This window comes from Eubalaena glacialis, chromosome 5, assembly GCF_028564815.1.
Source record: "Eubalaena glacialis isolate mEubGla1 chromosome 5, mEubGla1.1.hap2.+ XY, whole genome shotgun sequence".
Taxonomy (NCBI): domain Eukaryota; kingdom Metazoa; phylum Chordata; class Mammalia; order Artiodactyla; family Balaenidae; genus Eubalaena; species Eubalaena glacialis.
Genome location: NC_083720.1, coordinates 6,089,147 through 6,096,405, shown reverse-complemented (window position 1 = coordinate 6,096,405; position 7,259 = coordinate 6,089,147).

Below are 7,259 nucleotides of genomic sequence, written 5' to 3'. Positions count from 1 at the left end.
ACTATGCTTCCCCCCAGTGGTCACGTTTGGGAAATGCACTTTCATAGCAAGGAAAGAAAAATTCGGGACCATCTGGGTGAAAATATGCAAAGAACACCATTAGCTTATTTATGTACCCGACATTTACTTTTAAGCCAAATAATAAAAAGGAGAGTTTGTGTTCAAATTGTTGCCGATTTGCAAATATAATATATATACATATTTTTTACATCAGGGATTGAAACACATTTCAAAGAAAAAAATATTAAGGGTTATAAGAGAGCATTTACTATCAGGGAGGCACACCAACAGCATTGTGGAACACAAAGGTGAATGAAACAAGGGCTTCGTCCTGCCAAATTTCCCGGGCTTGGAGGGTGGACAGATTCCCAGATCCGCAATCTAAATGTAAAGCAGAGTTTTCTAAGTACTGAAAGTCACACAAAAGAAATGGGGACGGGAGTAAAATAGAGAGTATCAGAAAGTCACTGGATAAATGAGAAATGTTTTATACTGTATTTGAATCGCCAGATCAAATACTTAATAGCCAACATTATTAGAACCAGAGGATTTGAGTGAAACATTGCAATCCAAGTTGGAATGCTTGTGTTTATTTTTACTATTTTAGAGTACGCTAGTAGAAAGTGAGAGGCCTAAAGGGGTGCTCTCCTTTTCTATCAGTTTTATATTTTAAGCCCATAAACCGTTAGTGAATTCTTGCCAGGTACGTTTTACTGCACTGACTGCATCCCAGGGGGGACCAGCACCTTATCTGCTGGAGTCTTTCAGGGCACATTCTTGGGCTTTTCTCTTATTACTCTGCATTTCTCCACATCTCTGGCCTCACTTCCCATCTATGGACCAGTGCCCATGATATTTATGATTTCTTTCATCACCAAACTGGTTCTCATCCCTCATCGTTGTGTCTAAGTTTTCATTCAACATCTTCACATCAATGTGTCATACCCCTCAATCTCTACAGGTCCAAGAGGGAACATATCATCATTGCCCCGATTTTATTCTCATTCAGTGACAGATAGATGGATAGACAGACAGATATTTTCTAGTGAATCCAAATTCTAGTGAAGCAAAGGAGCCAAAAATCAGACCCACTTCAGCAAGTTCACGTTATACATAAGATAGATAGATACAGATACATAAATATCTTCTGCTCTACCAGCTAGACACATGAGGGTATCGCTTTACATTTTCTACTGCTGCATGCCCAATATTCCATCCATAACCAATCCTATTAATAGCACCTCCTAGATATGGCATCAATCTACCTCCTGATTTCTATCACCCATCCTTTTTTTTTTTTTAATTTTAATTAATTTATTTATTTATTTATGGCTGTGCTGGGTCTTCGTTTCTGTGCGAGGGCTTTCTCTAGTTGCGGCGAGCGGGGGCCACTCTTCATCGCGGTGCGCGGGCCTCTCACTGTCGCGGCCTCTCTTGCTGCGGAGCACAGGCTCCAGACGCGCAGGCTCAGCAATTGTGGCTCACGGGCCCAGTTGCTCCGCGGCATGTGGGATCCTCCCAGACCAGGGCTCGAACCCGTGTCCCCTGCATTGGCAGGCAGATTCTAAACCACTGCGCCACCAGGGAAGCCCACCAATCCTATTAATAGCACCTCCTAGCTATGGCATCAATCTACCTCCTGATTTCTATGTCCTTACCATAAACTCTCACTTGGGACACCTCGATAACATATCTTGCCACTCTCTGTTCACCTCCCTATGGCAGTCAGTGAAGTCTTCTAAATATCTGATCATGACATCCTACCTACTTAAAACCATGCACCTGACTTCATGGATAGTCATATAGGAGCAAATCCAGCAAGTTTAGCCCCCCTGTCTACTACTTCAGCTTCCTCTCTCCCTATTTTCCCCCTCACACTCATTGCTCGAGGTGCACTGTTCTTCATTCAGTGTCTCAAGCACACACTTCTCACCTGCTCTCTGTGGTGTTCTGGTCCCTGGCCCCCATGCCCCCCGCCACAAGCTCTGCCTAGCTAACACCTTCCTCTGCCTCCGAGGTTAGCTAAGTGTCACTTGCTAAAGGAGGACTTTCCTCACCTTCCCTGCGCCCTCCTCCAAACCCCCTCTGAACACACATACACACAAACACCAGGACAACACAGGGCTCCCCTGTAAAACAAGCTTGTAGAATTACCTTGAGCAATGCCAGTCTCTCCCACCAAAATGTCTGTGCCACAAAAGCAAAGACATGTCAGGATTTGCTCATAATTGTACCCTTGACATCTAGCACAGAGCATGAATCTTGGTTGGTACCCAATAAATATGTGTTAAATGGACAACTGGGTATAATTTATCATCATTCAATGTATCTCTGTGTCTTCCAAGCCTGTACATCTTCTAGACAGGCCTAAAGACAGACATGAAAAGAGTCATCAACCCTATATCTTTCATGCTTTTGATGTCTTTCATCGTCATGATTCACCTCTGGATGCAATATCACTTTGGATTTCAGTACTTTGGTAGGTAGGGGCAACACCAGAAGCTTGGCATTTCCAATCATAATAGCCCTAGTCATGGTACAGGGACCCAGTGAGGTTTCCTGCCAATTGCTTAAGAGACCTATTCCAGTCATGTATTCAGAAAAATAACCACAAGACTAGACCATCTAGAGACAGACTCAGATCAAAACTCAGTTCATAACCTGAAATACAATTTGCTGTTCTGATCCGTAGATCACAGTGGTGTTCTCAGTCTCCAGGAATTAGGTAGCTCAGCACCAGTGTTTAACAATATCCCAAAGCTCCATTTTTTTCCCCTTTCCCAGGGCATGTTCGGTATATACGTTTTTACTATATGGAATTTTACAGCTCCTTTGTATTCTATTCACATGTAGGTAATACCTAGCATGAAATGTCTCTGTAGCCAGATTCTAGGATGTGTTTGTATCAGCATGACTTGAAATGCAAGCAGTCCATTTTTGTCACGAAGTGGAAACAGTAACATTTGGTATCTGAAAATGTTTATGTGAACGTTGACTCCTAAAAGCACATTACCCTTAGAATGTAATATCGCTATTCTTAATGCTTGCTGGATCATTCGTATAAAAGAGCAAGAGTTCTTTGTAATTCTTTCTCCAAAAAGACAGGATTTCCCAGCCATTCTGAATAAACCCAGAACAAAGAACAGGCTAACCAGATTAAGGGCTCTTTATCCGCAATACATAGTAAATGGCCACGGATCCTTTGGTGAAGGCTAGGAAGGAAATTTATTGCACATACAAGTGATATTATTGCAGAATCCATTATCAAGTAATTCTTGATTATGAAGATAAATATGAGAATTGGGTGAAAATGGGAAATTCCTGGTAATGGTAGCCCACGTCAGACCTATACTTCCCAGTTGTGGAGTGTTTTCCATAACGCAAATCAGGAAGGACTGATGTACTATCACCTGTTTCAATCAAGGGACCCGATGGTCCGCCAACCACTACCAAAGAGTCCTGTAATTCACAACATCCTGACTGATGAGTTTGCCCTGCTACCTATTATGGTAACCAAAATGATTCTATCTTAGAATGTTGCCCCGTGGCCTTGGCTGCCCTACAATAGTTTCCTCTCCTTTCAATCAGGGAAACCATTTCAACAGAAGCATCTGCCACCATCCTCAGCCTAGAAAGAACCGTGGCACAAACTCCTTTGAAAACTGCTGTCACTCTCCTCACCAACACATTTCTTAAGACCTTTTTAATGATCTAGAACCTCTTGGGGGACAAATTAGGGTGAAGGTAATTTGTATATGGTAATTTTACCCTCGAGTTCCTTGCTACCCTTCTCTGTGTTATTTAAGGGATTTCTAGAATCTCAGCTTCACTATCCTAAGCCTCCACTGAATCCAGATTATAGCCAAGCAAATGAGTCAAGGATCAGACACATCCCTGCCAGCTCAGACTGATACAATCACTTCTTTGAAGAACTGTTGTCTACCTGTTCAAGGTCAATCACTCTTATTATTGTTCTCATTATTGTTCTTACATATAGTCCCAAGTTTTGCCAAAACATAAAAGGAAAAAACTTCTCCACCCAGGTTTTACACAATGCAACTGACTCCCCTGGGACATGTCGGGTCGAAGTCTGGAAATAAGAGGAGGTCTGTGGGTTCCCAGTGGTGCACTGGCTCTCTCTTGCAAACTTAGCCTCGGAGAAAAAGACAACCAGTCTCCAAGCAAGAAGAGAAGGCCCCATCAAACAAGGAAGAAGTACTTCTGAAATCCCAAGAACAGTGACGTGCTGGTACGTATTTAACAACTCACTCTCCAGCAAGAGGGGGAGAGGGAATCCTGATTTGTAGCATTTAAAATTCTTCCAACCATAGTGGACTTCAACTTGTGCACATGCCATCAGTGCACACAGAGCTGGGGAGAGATAAATGCAATTGGCTCTCATAAGCCATAAAGAGCTGGCTCCAACACAGCACTGCAGGGGTGGGAGAGGCTACAAGTTCAGGGTATTGCGAGCCTGTAGAATCAGCTCACACAGTCCAATTGCAATCGGTGCTTTCACTTTCACATAAAAAGACCAGCAGGACTGTAAAGTTAACTGGTATTATGATTCAGCGACCATAGCAAACCCCGAGTTTCATTTGCAAGTACATGCAAGTAGAAAGAAGCTGAGAGAAGGGAGAGGCTCTTTTAGCATTGTTAGAGTTCCTGAGATTCAGTCTTTGCCATAATCAAGAATTTAAGGGGAGAAACTTATTTACCTTTTCCAGCTAGTCAATGCTCTCAAAACATTCCCAGTATCCCGAATAATCTTTTATTTTAGCTGTTTAATGACGGTGGCAACTTGGTTCTCCCAAAGCCTTACCTTGAATAGACATTTCATTCCAAGGGAGTCTTTCATTCCAGAGACCAGAGGCTGTGTTTAATTAGCTCTTCACCACTGCATGCGATGGGCTGCCAGAGTCCTGTCCCTGAGGACGAATGGGATTCATTGTTTTCAGCCCCTTCCTGCTAGTAAGTCTCACATCCTCACTCGTCACCCCACTTTTCCTAAGACTCCAACATTAAACCCATTCCCAAGTACCATTTTCTGTATCAGTGAGGTCTTTAACTCAAAGGAAAATAAACCAAATATGTTTCAATGAAGGGATGAAAGACATTTACAGAAAAGATATTAGTTAGCTCACAGAATAATGTGAAACTTAGAAAACCAGGCTCAGAAAGTAGGGAGGACCCAAAAGGAATGAGTCAACAGAAAACACTGCAGAGAAAAAGTCTAGTTTGGGACACCATGGACTCGATAGCCAGCGCCATCACCTCTGTTTCAGGCTCTGTTGCTGCTGCTGTCTCTGTTAATAATTTCCCCTCTATCCCCTGGTGGAACCATCTGACTGCCAAGCCAAGACTGCATGCCTGTCTCTAGCTGCATTTCTTCAACCTCGCGCATGAACCCTGCCTTCTGCCAAGATGTGGAAATTCAAAAATACACCCCTGGGAGAAGGAGTGCTCAGATGCTAAATGGTCTAAAACTATGGCAACTATACTCAATACATAGAATAGTTTCAAAGAATGGGGAGGAAAAATGGGATTACAATACAGAGCAAAGTAAATGAAGAGGAAAGATAACAGAAGCTGAGACTAATCTTTCAAGAGCTGTTGTAGGAACAGAAGTGATAGTAGCTCGAAAGGCAATGTAGTTGTGGAAGTAATGTTTTGTTTCTTTTCCTTTATAAGGTGTAAATGCAAGTCAATCAGAGGATGCATTTATGAGAAAAAGGCTGAAAATTTTAGTAATTAAGGGAATAATTGAAGAATGAGTGGAACTGGGTAAAATTAATAACACATGTTTGGATTAACATTATAAAGGGGGAGGGTGGTAACCTTCTCCCTAAAACTGGGGGAAATGAAAGAATTACTGAAGTCAGGGATACTTTGAGTAGGAGGGGCAGGTTGCAGTTGTTTATTAAGTGGGTTCTCTCCGAGAGCCTTGATCTGTTTACTTAAACAGGAGATCAGAGCAGTTCAATTCTGAAGGAATGAGGCAGAGTTGGGAATGGGGGGTGAGTGGACACCATTTAGAAAAGCTACTACGAAAAGTAATAACGAACTAGGCTTGAATAAACGATCTACTAGTGGAATTGAGGACCACTTCCTATCTGACTGCCTAAAAAGCTGTTTCAGAATAGTCACTGAAGTTGGGCTGATAGATTTTTCCATTAGGAAAAAAAAGTGTATACTAAATCCAGCTTCCCCAGCCATGGTAACAGCCTTCGACGTGATTATACAAACAACAGGCGCGGGAGATGCTAGCCAAGCACCCACACACATAAAAGGCACAAACCCCTTCTTGTAGTTATGTTAAGTAGAACAAAATACCGCAGGAGGATGAAATGATCCTGACAGATGGTAAATAAGTACCAAATTTCAGTGTCTGGGGCAGCTTTCTCTTTGGTCGGTGGTGCCTTTGATGGCTACTTAAAGGAACTAGAATTTAACCACCCACTGAGAGCACAGATCAGAACTTAGATTCACCTGGGTCTTCTGAGGTTTGCCCCTTTTCCGCAGAATCTTCCAGATGCATTCTGTAATGACACTCTATCAAGCCACTGAGATCAACTGCCGAAGCCCAATCTGCTACAGGAATCTTCCTAGAAGAAAAGGATGTTTCATCAGAGGCAGTCATTCATCCGAGCCCACACCTCGCCTGCTTCTGATCTTCTGTTAAAAACATAACACACTGGAGGAAGGTTGTGCTATACTTCATGAGTGTTCCGTGCCGCTACCAAGGGACAGTCCCGTCTGTTACTTGCTCTCAGCTTTGCTTACTGATAAAACAGGAAGGACAGCTTGCTGATGGGCCCTTTGAAGCAAATGGCTCCTCTCCTTCCTGCAATTAATGTTTATAAATTATTTCTACAGTAGACAGTATGTATGGTATCATGATTTCAAAATTAGTTTCAATCAATTAAGGGCCTGCACTGATTACAAGAGGAGCTCAATGACAATGCACGGCATGGAGTTCAGCATTGCACGCTACCTCTTGTGAAAATCGCTGCATGAAATCAGTCATTAATTCTGTTGATTATCATCCCCTCCTAAGATCTTAAGATTGCATATGTTCAGTTGTTGAAATTTCACTTTATGCATAGTATATCAGAGAGTTTCAGTTGTTCACAGAAAATAGGATTCCAGGGCACCTCAAAATTTCAGAGACTAGGTTAATAACCCTTTGGCTGCAGCAAAAGGAAATGGTTCATGAGAACAAAGCACAAATATATCTAAAGTGATTTATTCTTCCCCCA